Raw genomic sequence first — 12,500 nt, 5'->3', positions numbered from 1 at the left:
GGGAGGAATAGAACCGGTCAGCTCGGGAATAGATCAGATCGAGAATGGGCGGAAGGGAAGCTGCGTCCAGGAGCTCAGGAATGGGCGTCCAGCGTGGCTTCCCCAGCAGCAAGCGGAGGGCGGAATGAAAGAATATATGAAGAGAGCGGAAGGTAGTTGGGGAGGCGTGCGCCCAGACGGGAGAGCAGTAAAGGAGTATAGAAAAGACGTAGAGCCGGAGCAAGTTGACCCGGATGGGAACCGGGAGAGGACACGCCGGACGGAGGAGAGGGGCCAACGCGTGGAGGGCACGCCTGGCCGAGGAAATTGACTCGGTGATGTGGGCCCCCCACCGCAGGCCGGAGTCCAGACGGACACCCAGGTACGTCACCACCGGGGACCAGGGAATCGGAACACCGTGTGAAACAACAGGGGGCGGGGGGCGGGGGAAGCGGCGGGTGAAAAATGCCGCCTGCGATTTGCCGGCATTCGCCAGGATTCCCCAAGAATGGTAGTACGAGGTGATGGATGCAACCGCCGCCGTAAGGCGGACGGGAACGTCCGCGACGTGACGAGATGATGTGACAATGGCGGTGTCATCAGCGTACAAGGTGAGAGAACAATGCGGAGGAGTAGGGATGTCAGAAGTGAAGAGGGAGAACAAGAGGGGGGACAGGATGGCACCCTGAGGGACGCCAGCAGGGATGACGCGGGACTGCGAAACGACACGAGAGACACGGACACAAAATGAACGATGTGAAAGAAAGTTGTAAATAATGTGAATGAGGGCAGGAGGGAAGCCCTGATATGCCAACTTGATGAGGAGCGCGTGATGGTTGACAGTATCGAAGGCCTTCGAAAGATCGAGGAGGATGATACCAGAGTGTTGAAAAGAGGTGAAACCGGCGGTGATCTGGTCCACGACGCGCGCCACGGCGTGCTGAGCCGACAGCCCGCGCCGAAACCCGAATTGAAATGATGGAAGGGGACCGAGAGGGGTGAGATGATGCTCCAGCCGGCGGAGGAGGACTCTCTCGGCCACTTTTGAAAGGACAGACAGGAGACTGATGGGCCGGTAGCCCGAAGGAAGATGAGCATTGGCACGCGGCTTCGGAATGGGGACGACGATCGCAGCCCGCCACGCAGTGGGGAAATGACCCGTGAGGAGAATACCGTTGACAAGCTTGGTGAGGTACACGGTCGCCTTCCGAGACAGGGAGAAGACGAGCCGTGGATGAATGGCATCTGGCCCAGGAGCAGTTGTGACACGAAGGTGCGTGATAATGGAATGAATTTCCCCCGGGGTAGACAGACGGATGTCACCGGGTGCGGGCGGAGGAGGCGGGGTGTAATGAGTGGGAAGGAGGGAAACCACCCCAGGGGGAATACGAGGGGTGAATGACGAGTGAAATGAATCCGCCAGCAGCTCCGCCTTCTGGGCAGGGGACTCGCAAAGGCCCTGCGGCCCCCCACCCAGGGGCGGGATGATGGACGGCGTGGCACGAAGGTTCCGCGCGTACCGGAATATGGACCCCGACTGGAAGGAGAGGGAAGACACTTTACGGACCCGCCCCGCCGCGAGCCACTCCTCAGTGAGCGCCCGGCACCGCGCCCGCAGGTGCACATAGTCGAGCCAACGAGCAACGGCGCGGGACGACTGCCACCGCCGCCGCGCGGCGTCGCGGGCCGCGATGAAGTGTCGAAGGTAGGGAGGAAAGGGAGTGCCACGAATGACAGTGGAGCGGAGAGGAATGGTGGCGCCAGCAGCCGCGAGCACAGCATCACTGAAAACGTGCACGCGCTCATCGAGCTGCTGCGGGGAAGCGACATGGAAGTGCAGATCGAGGTGCCTATCCAGATGAGACCGGTAGGCACCCCAATCTGCACGACTGAAGTCGAACCACGGGCGGGGTCCATGGAGGGGGAGAGAATCGGTACGAACGAAACCAACGACAGGGGTGTGTTCTGACGTGAGCTCGGCCCGGGCCTCGAGCCCCGACACAGCCACCTGTCCAACAGAAAGGAGGAGGTCGAGGACACTCGGCCGCTGCCGGACGTGACATGGAATGAAAGTGAATGAGGGGGGAGCGTGAATGGCGAGACGGGGGGAACCCTGAACGAGGCGCTGAAGCTGAGTGCCCCGATTGCTCGTGGACACACAGCCCCAAGCGCGATGCCGGCAATTGAAATCCCCGCCCACGACCACGCGCGCGTCCAGATGGAAGAGAGCACGCAAGTCGTCTGCCGGGAAGGGACCATGTTCAGGGAGATAGACGGAGCACACAGTGAGAGGATGAGGAGCCAGATGGAGACGCACCGCCACCGCCTCGGCATTGCGGAGAGGGGGCAGCGCGCGCTGATGGTGCGGGATGGTAGACAGGATGAGGAGAGCAACACCACCCCCACGAGTGTCCCGGTCCCAGCGATAGATGACGTACCCAGGCACGGAGAAGGGGAGATCGGGTTTGAGCCATGTCTCAGAGAGGAGGACAAGGGCAGGCCGTTCAGTGGACAGGAAGTGCCGGAAGTCCCCCAGCTTCGCTCGAATGCCCCGGGCATTCCAGAGGACAAACTTAAGCTGCTGGGAGCACAGTCCGGAGGAAGTGGAAAATGGACTGGAAATAAATGTCGGCCTGGAGAAGAGGGGTAGGAGCCTGAGAGATGCGGAAGATGGCATCGGCAAAGAACGGCAGCCACGGGAGGAGATTCAGCCGGGCGAGCCAATTGAAAGTCTCAAAAAACACAGGAAAGGGAGCGGAAGCCGGGAACACGGGCGGAGGGCGCACGGAAGGCGGCAGAGAGGAATCAGAAGGGAGGACAGGCGCGGAGGGGCAGTCCGAAGGGACTGGCAGGGGGGCAGGAGCCGGAGCAGGAGCTGCAGCGAGGGAGGAAGCAGCGGGCAGCTGCACAGCCCGCGAGCCCTCCTCAGCCCTCGAGTCCAAAGGCGCTCGCGACACCGGGGGACACGCCGGCTGCACCAGGCCGGGAGGAGCGAGGGAAGGCGAAACACCTGCAGCAGTGGTGGGAGCAGGAGGAGGGGCGCGCAACAAGACAGAAGAAGAGTCAACTGGAGGTGGACCAGGCACGGAACAAAAGAGAGAGGGTAGCTGGGGCGCAGGGGGGACCGGGGCCAAAGGTGGGCACGGGGAACGCGCCGCAGGTTGGCCAGCCACTAGCCCAGCGTAGGAAACGGCAGAGGGGCATGACGGAAGAGAGAACGAAGGGAGCGGCGGGAACATGTCCTCGTGCGGCCGGCGCTGGAACTGAAGCGGAGCACGGGGCTGCCGAGGAGGCGCCGCAGAGGCGTCCTGGCCCGGCGGACGAGGCTTTGGTCCCTGGCGACGCAGCTGCCCCTCGATGAACTGCACGTAAGTGGGGCAGGTACGAGCATTCGCCGGATGTGGTCCCGAGCAGTTCACGCACTGTGGAGGCTCGTCGGGTAGCTTCGGGCAGGACCCGCGGACGTGGTGCTGGGTGCAGCGGAGACAGCGGAAGGGATTTCCACAGTCCGCCGCGTGGTGTCCCCACCTCTGGCATTGGTGGCATTGAAGAGGCCGCGCCGTGCCCCGGAACTCCTCCCATTGGACGGTGAGGCCAGCTAGGTGCCGGACTGCTCGGGCCTTGGCGACCTGCGCGGCATCTGCGAGGACCACGAGAAATCTGATGAAGCCCCGGTGGAGCTCGCGCTCCGAAGTGAGGGGCCGGAGCGACTCGGGGTGCACCCCAACGGCACGCAGTTCCTCCAGGACCGAGTCCTGGGAAGTCTCGGAGGGGAGACCCGCCAGGACAATCCGGGGTGAAGTCTTCCGACCCAATGGAAACGTGTGGCAAGGGATGCCATGGTCCCGGAAATACGTCAGCAGGGCCTCCCGGTCGTGCAGGCTTGTGGGGTGATAGCGTGGATAGCCCCGAAGATAGTCCACGGTGAAGTTCCCCTGCAGCTTCTGCCGCAGCGACCGGTTCCCGCGAATGGCGTCAACATTCAGTTTGGTATTGACAACAATTGGCGGAATGCGCCGTGGCGCAGTACCACTATCCGGTGACAGCCCGGGCGGGCGAGGGGCCACAGCAGGCGCAGGCGTCGAAGGAAGACCAGGCTGGGCCGGCGGGACAACACGGTCGGCCGCCGCCAGGACACCCGGCACAGACGCAGTGTCAGAGGCAGCCCCGGGACAGCCACGAGGGACACCGACGGCCAGGCCAGGCACGCCAGGGTCCGCCACAGCAGACCGGCGCGGTCCCCGGGACAGGGAGCCCGAAGCCGCCTGCGCCGACGCCATGGCAGCACCGACGCCATCAGTGGACGGCCCCGGGCAACTGGAGATGGGCCCACCGGCAGTAGAGCCAGGCAGGGGCGCACCGGCGGCGAGGCTGCGCCAGGTCTCCTCAACCTGGTGGAGCAAATGGACATCGGGGAGCGAGCCCCGACGCCGCGGGCTCACACCAGGGCCGTCAGAGTCGATGCGGTGCAAATCATCCGGCCAGGATGGCACCCGCGAACAGGAAGCAGCAGGAGCGCAGCCCCGGGCCACGGCGTCAATTGTGGCATCAACTGAAGAGCCAGCACGGCGCTTCAGCGCCAAAGTGGAGTCCAGCTGGGTGCGCCGGGACTTGTGTAGATCGGCCCGGGCAATGGCGCGTGAAGAAGGCGTGCTACCACCATCGTCGTTCGGGCGCTGAGAGGCAAACCAGTGGCGAGATACAATAGCCTTTGCCGCATCCTTCGATATTTTGGCAGGCTTCCTCTCAACAGGGCTACCAGGTGGCGAAGCGTCATCAGAATCGGAAGAGGACGAAACCGCATGAGCAGAATGCCGACCAGGAGTCGCCCAAAATTTATTCGCACCCTGGGAGCGAGGTGGAAGAGGCGAAAGTGGAGGTTGCCCCAATGGAAATGATAAAGTGTCTTTGTCGGCCATCTTGGTTGCAGGTAAGCACAAAGCGACAGAATCGATACTCCCACACTCACAATCGATCCATCACCGACGAAGCAGAATGTTTACATAGTAACACGAAGTAAGAAACACAGTTTAAAATGTAACTAGGCAGAGCCCCGACGCACAAACACCTGTGCTGATGCCTGAAGGTACGTAGATGTCGAAATATAGCACTTCGATGCACAAATCACCACTGAACACAAGAAATCGAACCAAAACACAAGCTACCAGGAAGAAGCTGTACACTGGTCCGCAACCTACGAGAAAGTGGCGCCCCGGCCGCTGGAAATTACTTTTGTTACACGTCCCTCCGCGGAGCGCGACCAATCACGAGCCGCGGAGCGCTCCGATTGGTCGCGCAACAAGAAGCCAAGAAAACTTTTCACGAAAAAAATTCAGTTCCCGTCTCACTCATCTAGCGACAGCGGCACAGCTCAGACCTACGATGCCCCCCAAGACGAGCGGTAAGGCAGCCAAAAAGGCGGGCAAGGCCCAGAAAAACATCTCGAAGGGCGACAAGAAAAAGAAGCGCAAGAGGAAGGAAAGCTACGCAATCTACATCTACAAAGTGTTGAAGCAAGTTCATCCGGACACTGGCATATCATCTAAGGCCATGAGCATCATGAACAGTTTCGTGAACGACATTTTCGAGCGCATCGCGGCAGAGGCCAGCCGCCTCGCCCACTACAACAAGCGCTCCACCATCACCAGCCGCGAGATACAGACGGCCGTGAGACTGCTGCTGCCCGGGGAGCTGGCCAAGCACGCTGTCAGCGAGGGCACCAAGGCTGTCACCAAATACACCAGCTCCAAGTGAGCAGGTCTGGTGTGCACATGCTTACATAAACGGTCCTTTTCAGGACCAAGAACATGATCATGAAAGGAAATGCTTCTGCTGCTGTTCTACAATTCCCTCAATCCCTATGATAGTAAATGTAAGCTTAACCAAGGCAGAAATATTTTCATTAAAAAAAGTCTTTAAGACGCATGGTTTACTGGCTGAGATATATATATATATATTTTTTTTTTTGCTTACTTCTGTGGTCATTAGTACATTGCTACAAATATATTTATATATATAAAAAAATAAATAAAAAAATCCTTTCTATTTAATTTAGTTAGATCATATATCAATATTAATGGCAAAGACCAGTTGCATCGATTCACTTTGAAAATAATTCCATTTGTGCTAAAACTGGACACAGTAAAAAAAAAAAAAAAAAAAAAAAAAAAAAAAAAAAACTGAAAAAAAAATATATATATACACACACACACACACATAATTCGAATTCATATTATGCTTAACTGCGTTTGAATTTGCAATCATGCACAAGATGTTTTGTACTTCGAAGTAAAAACAACATAATGTACTATTTAACTACCCACAGTACAAATGGATCCAAAAAAAAAGTGAATTTTCATGCAGACGAAAATGCTTACATTTATTCTATTTATATTAAGTACCCATTACTAACAGCTTATACTGGGTGGAATACAACAGTTGACATGATTTTACTTATATGGCAATTTAATATTTAACCAAAATTAATGGTAAACTAATATTTTAAAGTGTCATTTATGGCCCCTTACCTTCAGCATGTTTGCTTCCTTGCACACAAACGAGGACAAACACATCACCCAACTGAAAAAAAAAAAAAAATTTCACTTGCATCACAAATAATTTAAAATTTTTCACCACATGAAGTAAATATTTCGCAATAAAAAAAAATATAGCCCTAGGACTCGTGTGCACACCTTTTCTTCCCCACATCGCACACGCAAACAAAACTTCCAAATTATTACAAAATCACTCGATTATTATACATACATAAACACACATGTATTTTCCGAATAAGTGAGAAATGCAGGCCGATGAAAGTCAAATTTCGTTTCGGAAATTAAATCTCGCACAACTACCGACACATAACCAAACTTGCGTACATTTACATAGCATTAACCCTCTAAATAATAAACAAATGAAAGCAGAAAAAACAACATCGCTACCCACCGCGCGCGCTCCTGGCGGCGGGAGTAGGAACTACTTTGCACACAGACCGACATAGCCCCCTGCCAAAAACAGTAAAATAAATAATATATATAAGTCTTTTGGCGGGAAAAAATTTCTCAACCGCCTGGGAGCACCCTAGTGTGTGCCTGTCTTTAGGTTATGTTACTTTTAACTTCATTTTCTACAGGCAGACGCGAGGGTGCTCGCCCATTATTTTTATTTTTTTAAATTCTTTCCTACCTTTGGTGTGCCATGCAAGAATTTATCGTCAAAATGGCGGCCCCGAGTGCAAATTTCTCGTCTGCACTGCTGGCTGGATGATTATGTGATGTTTTGAAGGAGGGTGTTTTTTTTTTGTTTGGATTTTGTGTGAGGGGGGGAGGGGGCTGGGCTAGCTTTTTTTTTTTTAAATTTTCTAAACATTCATCTCTTATGTAACAGTGTTCAGCATTAAAAAATTTAAAAGAAGAGGCACTTACTCATCAATTTCAAAACAGCCTATGAAGAAAAATAAAAAAAATTTAAATTCATTCCAGTTTTATACATTCATGATTTGATCACATGTATAACTTTTCTTTTTTATTACCTTATTTAATTTTATTATTATTACTACTATTGCTGCTACAACCTAGAAGATACCTCAGTGATACTAATACCTGCTGGTAAAGTTAAAGGTTTCACCTTTCTTTCTTTAAACATATCACAATACCTTTCTTGAGTTAAATATTATCTAATGGCTTTAAGAAGTTATGGTAATGTTCATCAGTTATAGAGTGTGGGTTTGTGTGTGTGTGTGAGAGTGTATTTTGAAGAGGGCTTTGGTGGTTGGGATGGTGAGGGTGGTGGGTGTTGTGTGTGGGGAGGGGGGGGGGGGAAGTAAAAGAGTGTTCATTACACGATTTCTCCTGTTGTTTGTAACAATCACACCTGGTATAGCTATTTCGAGTGGCAAATACAAACTGCAAAAAAAAAACATCTATATCATTGCCAACGGCCATATCACGATGAACACACCGGTTCTCGTCCGATCACCGAAGTTAAGCATCGTCGAGCGTGGTTAGTACTTAGATGGGTGACCGCTTGGGAACACCACGTGCCGTTGGCACTACTATTTTGCACCCTACAGAAAAAAATTTTTTTTTTAAAAATTTCAATTTTAAATTTTTTTTTCCCCCACAATCACCACATTTCCCCCCCCCCCCCCTAACACACACACTCACTCTCTCTCAATCAATCAATCAATCAATCAATCAATCAATCACTCACTCACTCACTCACTCACTCACCCACCCAGTAGCTGTGAATCTTTGCATGTGTATACCTCATACAAAATTCAAAGTGAAAAAATAAATATATAAGTGTATATGTATGTATGTATGTATGTATGTATGTATATATGTATATATATATATATATATATATATATATATATATATATAAACACACACACACACACCTATTTTGAAGTTTCTCTGTTTCAGTGGGCAGTTATGTATAATAATGAGAGATTCAAAAAGACGTTGATAACAATGTCATCAATGCCTGTTTAGTGTGCTCATTTGTTGGATGGTCGGCAGCAATACTAGAGGTGGTACAGCTGTAACCTGTAAAATTGTACCTGCAATGTGTTGTGTATGGAAAAAAATAAAAATTATATCATCTAAATTTTTGTTATCCAACAATAACCTTCCCATCAATGCATGATGTCACAGTAGCCATAGCTCTACTCTTTCTGCCATATAACATTGGGGGAAAAAAAAAAAAAAAAAAGGAGCTATTAGAATAATAACAAAAGATAAAAAATCATCTAACTGCAGACCAAAATTCAAAAAACTTAAAGTCCTGACTGCCATAAATGAATACGTTCTAGAAACTTTTTATTCATTCTTAAGAAAAAGAAGAAAAAAAAAATTATTATTTTTTTTTTTTTTTTTTTTTTTTTAGATATTCGCACATAGGTATAACACCAGAAATGCTAGTAAATTGAGGATAGTTGAACATAACACTAGGCGATTTGAAAATGGACTAAATTACTTGGGAGTAAAACTTTACAACTTAATATCACAGAAAATAACTAAAACAATTTACCAGTATTAAAAAAAAAACAGTAAAAAAAATTCTTCTAGAATATCCTACCTACCCTCTGAAGCTATTCTTTAATTTGATTGATAATAGAGAAATTGAACTGTTAATTTGTTGAATGGACTTGTGATAACAGCTGCTTCATGTTTTGCATAAAGTTAAATTGTGTAACATGTTATGTATTTTTTTTTTTTGAAATTTTTTTTCTTGGTAACTTGCATCATGTAAATATTAATTGTCTGCACATACATGTTCTATATCCCGGAGCCTTGACTCCACGTGGGATCAACAGAACAAAAATACAAAAAAAAAAAAAAAATCCAGCTCACTAATCTAGGTGCATTTTGCTAACAATATTTGGAATATATATATATTTTTTTTTTGTGTAACATGCAAATTCTGTATTATTCTGCACACATTATTTATAATCTTCTATCATTTTCTTAGATAATAACTATTAATTCATAAAATAGATTGTGTGTGCATAACCTCCTGGAAACATTTGCACTTACCTCCTACTTTACTTTTTCATTTAAGCAATCCTATTCGCATGTATACACTTAGGTTGCAGCATCGAAATTGTGTAAAATTCAAAGTGTGTATTGCCTGAAAAAAAAAAAAAAAAAAAAAGACATACCAAATATTTGCATACAGCGACACACTACATATTTGCACACAGTGGAGTTTTGCGGTAATTAACCTAGCACAATTTACCACACGCAATCACACGCCCGCGATGAGATAACACACTCGCTGTTTTCCTGTTGACCGGCACGAGGAGTAAGAAAAATTGATATTTACACGAGCACACACTCCCACACTAGTCACAACGTCGGTCATCAAGTTGTGTTGAAAATTCCTGTAGCCTCTGTTTTTCCAAATGATTTCACTTAAAATTTCATTTAACAAGACCATAAACAAATTTACAATACTAATTTCTTAAACAAACACTTCAGCGAACAAGTGACTGTCGCATTCATTACAAAGCTTACAACTTAACAGATGTTTCCGATGTGAAATAAAATAAGAAAATGTTTTACAACCAACCTAGAACATTTAGTCAAAACGTTTTTGTCCTGGTTTATGATTATTTTCCGTGACATGAATGTTTCAAAACTAATAAAAATACGAATGCAGCCAAATATAATGAAGTTAGCACATAAAAGACGACTTAAAATATTTCATTTTTCGAGAATTGGCAGAGCAAGAACGCACAGGTCCAACGGAAATTTCTTTAAAGATAAACGACCATCGGACAAAAACACCCCCTCCCCTCATCCTCAAAAATACGTGAATAATATACTTTTTCAATTATATTTTTATCGTTTTTTTTTTTTTTTTTTTTAATATACTCATTAAAACTTCAAAATAAGCAGGTACTCGTGTGTTTTTCTCTCTACAATGTACCTGATCTCGGTGCGTAAACCTACATCATTTAGAGATGGAATTAATGTACACATACAAGTAAAATTTTGTTCCATTGTAAAATTGAGAGAAAGAAGGTTTTCCAAACGCATTAAGTATGGAGACTTTAAATAAGATTACGAGCTTATAAATGTTTGCAACGAAATAAAGTGACCATGTATCTGCAATTTCAAAAATATTTTTGCTCTGCTAACCTCACATGCAAGCAAGTAAAAATAACCTCACAACTTACTTACCTCTCTCAATTTCGCAGTACCAAAACATAGAAGGGATAAATAGGATAGTTTTTATTCGAAATCCTGCAAGAGTTTTAATTTTTATTAAAATATTTCTCCAATGTAGCATGTGTGTGGAATACTTCATCAGCAACTTGCATCTGCACCTTGAGTGAATTGAAGGGCAGCCAGTTTTAAAAGCTAAACAGAAACTGCACTCTTGAGAATGCATCAGATCCAAGTGAAATGCTTGTTGTGTGTACAGTTAAAAGTTTTATTATTCACACAATGAAAATGTAAACAAAATTTACTCACAATAATAATCACATCATCCTTGGAGGTGCACGAAGAAAGCCATTCCAGGTGGCACTGAACAAGGTGATTTGCTAGTGCTTCCACAGCAAACAGCCTTCATGAAATTATCTCCACATTTTCAGCATACTATACACTAAAGTATACCTAAGTTAATTTAACCATTTTCAAGTGATTCCAGCACAAATTACGTATTTGATTCCTTGAATAACATCTGCAAATGAAAAGTTCCCTGTTTGGTGTAGCAGTAAATTTAAACAGCTCGCAGTGCAAATTAAACAGTGCAGCTGCCATAAAAAAATTACACTATTAGTGGAACTGCCCATTATGTCATCGTAGACTGCTGACATTTAGAAAACATTGAAAAATCAGTGCTAAAGAAGCCCTACATTACTTTCGCTGTCCAAAGTGCGCTGCTCCCTACGTGAGCAAGGCATCGAGAATTTTCTGAACCGTCCGCAACCAGAAAATTGGGTAACCAGATATTTGCAGAGAGAAAAGTCGGTGGTCGTCTCTCGGGGCGTGCGCATCTCTCTCGCGGGCTGTTGGCTGGGAGTTCCCTGCGACCTATTGGGTAACCGAAGGCTGGCAGTGCGTGTTGGTTTTGTGTGCGTGCTGGGGGCGGCCTAGCAGCGCCAACTGCTACCGACCGCGTCCCGCGGGTGGCGGATACGGGAGCCCAGCTCGAGAGTTGCAATCTCACTGGGGTGGCTGTGAATAACCAATAGCAGTCCGCGGACCAATGGCCGGCCTGTGGAGTCGTTATCACGGCTGTCGGGGAGAAAGGTAGCCTGAATGTAGCTCGGCGCGCGGCAGAAAGCAGCTTCGTCGGCGAAGGCACCGCAGGGGAGCTCGATGTGCCCTGGATGCGAAGTGTAGACGAACTGCGGGCTGGAACTTGCGGAGCTGTGGACTGCCGCGCGCGCAATGGAACTGAACAGCATCGGAATTCTGAAGGAAGAGATGGCGGCGCCTTCAAGTTGGGGCCCTGTTGGAGCCAGTGGTAGCCTGGGCGGCGCGACCTTCAACCGACCCGGGAATTTGGGGGGCAAGAGGGTCCGACTCGCAAGATACTTCATTCGCCTGAACGACTTACCCCCACCCTGGCTTGAAAGGTCGTTGGCTGTTAACTGGAAGAAGGAAGATGAAGATGGCGCAATGTCAGGCTGCCTTTCGCTCCGAGAGCCAGCAGTTCGAGCCGGTTTACTGGCTCGTCTGCCCACTTCTGTCTTAACTGTGGCTGCCTGGGCAGCTGTGGCTGGGCTGACGTGAAGTCGCCCGCCCCTGGGGGCGCATGCGCCCCTGGCTAATAATAACCCAGGAGCTCCCAACTTTAAATGCGGGCCGCAAGGCCCAAGCACCCAACTCCACCAAGGTTGATTTTCAGCCCCTCCAACTCTTCTTACCTGGACCCTTCTTCCTCTTGTCCAGTAGTTACCTGCTTGCTTAATGCATGTTAATTGATCCCCGCATGAACCGGCCCAGGGTTTTCCCTGTGTCTATGCAGGTTTTACCTGGGTCACACTTAGCTAGCTTTTAAGC

General features: G+C 48.5%; 1 non-coding gene across 1 annotated transcript; it reads left to right on the top strand.

Annotated features, from left to right (window-relative positions):
- Positions 1–7,910: 7,910 nt before the first annotated feature.
- On the top strand, positions 7,911–8,029 carry LOC134543832 (5S ribosomal RNA). Its single transcript, XR_010077281.1, has one exon. It is a non-coding gene; the product is annotated as a 5S ribosomal RNA (ribosomal RNA).
- Positions 8,030–12,500: the final 4,471 nt, after the last annotated feature.

This window comes from Bacillus rossius, unplaced genomic scaffold (assembly GCF_032445375.1).
Source record: "Bacillus rossius redtenbacheri isolate Brsri unplaced genomic scaffold, Brsri_v3 Brsri_v3_scf22, whole genome shotgun sequence".
In the NCBI taxonomy this organism is placed as follows: domain Eukaryota; kingdom Metazoa; phylum Arthropoda; class Insecta; order Phasmatodea; family Bacillidae; genus Bacillus; species Bacillus rossius.
Note: the sequence above shows the minus strand (reverse complement) of the source record. Positions and strands in the feature narration are given on the sequence as shown.